Source organism: Octopus bimaculoides, chromosome 4, assembly GCF_001194135.2.
Source record: "Octopus bimaculoides isolate UCB-OBI-ISO-001 chromosome 4, ASM119413v2, whole genome shotgun sequence".
NCBI lineage: Eukaryota > Metazoa > Mollusca > Cephalopoda > Octopoda > Octopodidae > Octopus > Octopus bimaculoides.
Window position 1 is genome coordinate 81,152,767 of NC_068984.1, and position 1,164 is coordinate 81,153,930.

The window sequence follows — 1,164 nt, forward strand, 5'->3', positions numbered from 1 at the left end:
AAAAGTACCGGACTCTGTAAGAGAAGTACTGGGGTAGATTTGTTGGACAAAGACCTGTCGAGGTGGTACCCTAGTCCAATGAATGTATCAAATAAAAACAGAAAATATTTATTTTCGCCTCTGTATCTTTTATATATTTATCAGCTTAACATTGGTTTGAGAGTGGTTCTCAACCGGGGTTCCATATGATATAAGATTTGGGGGGCTCCACATAATAAAATAGTAAATAAGAGATCCACAATAGTATTTCAAGGGGCCCTGAAACAATTTTGCTTTTGATGTATGTATTGGTATATATTGCAAGAAACAGTGAGGTTTCTTTCTCTAACATTTTACATAGTTCAACATATACAAGTCAATGTGTGAAAAACAAATTAGGAATTTTGAAAGCAGTACCTATAAAACTAGTTTGTAAACAATGAACGGCTTTGGGGGTCCACCAGAATAAAATAATAATCAAAGGTCCATAGGTAAAAAAAAATGGTTGAGAATCCCCGGTTAGAATGACCAAGTTAGTTATTATCTTCTGAAAACTCAGAGGTTATTAGAAAGAAACAACCGTGTCACACAAAAGAAGTCAAAAGACAATAGGAACAAGAACTAATTCAGAAGCTCTGTTTATACTGAGTCACTGAATAAATAAATGACAGAACAACGCGAGAACATAAAAAAAAATAAGAAAGATTTGTTTTAAGGGAGCGTTAAGAGTCTACGTTATAGAGAATTCTTCATAGGTCTAAAATAATTTAATACAACCACCATTAAAAATACCAGCAGGTTTATAGAACAATGTGGGTGGAGTTTGGAGATAGTTGCTGAATTCCAGGACCAGACTGTACAGTAATATAACCAACCTTTTTTTTTTTATTAGGATTGGGGTAAGGGTAAAATACCAAAGTGCTAGTGTCGACGCATCTAAGGAAGAGTCGACATCTGGGTATAAGAGCTTATAGTTTTAAAGTTCGTTTCCTTTGGATAACGTGTCAGTGATATTCTTCGCCTTTGTGGATGTCAGTGGTTATTGTGGTCGTACTCGCAAAAAGTCTGTGAATATATAATCTTTTTCATAATGTCATTGATATATTTACGCTTTCATTTCGATTTATGACTTACATATACACATGCATGCATACATACATACATACATACATGCATGTATACATA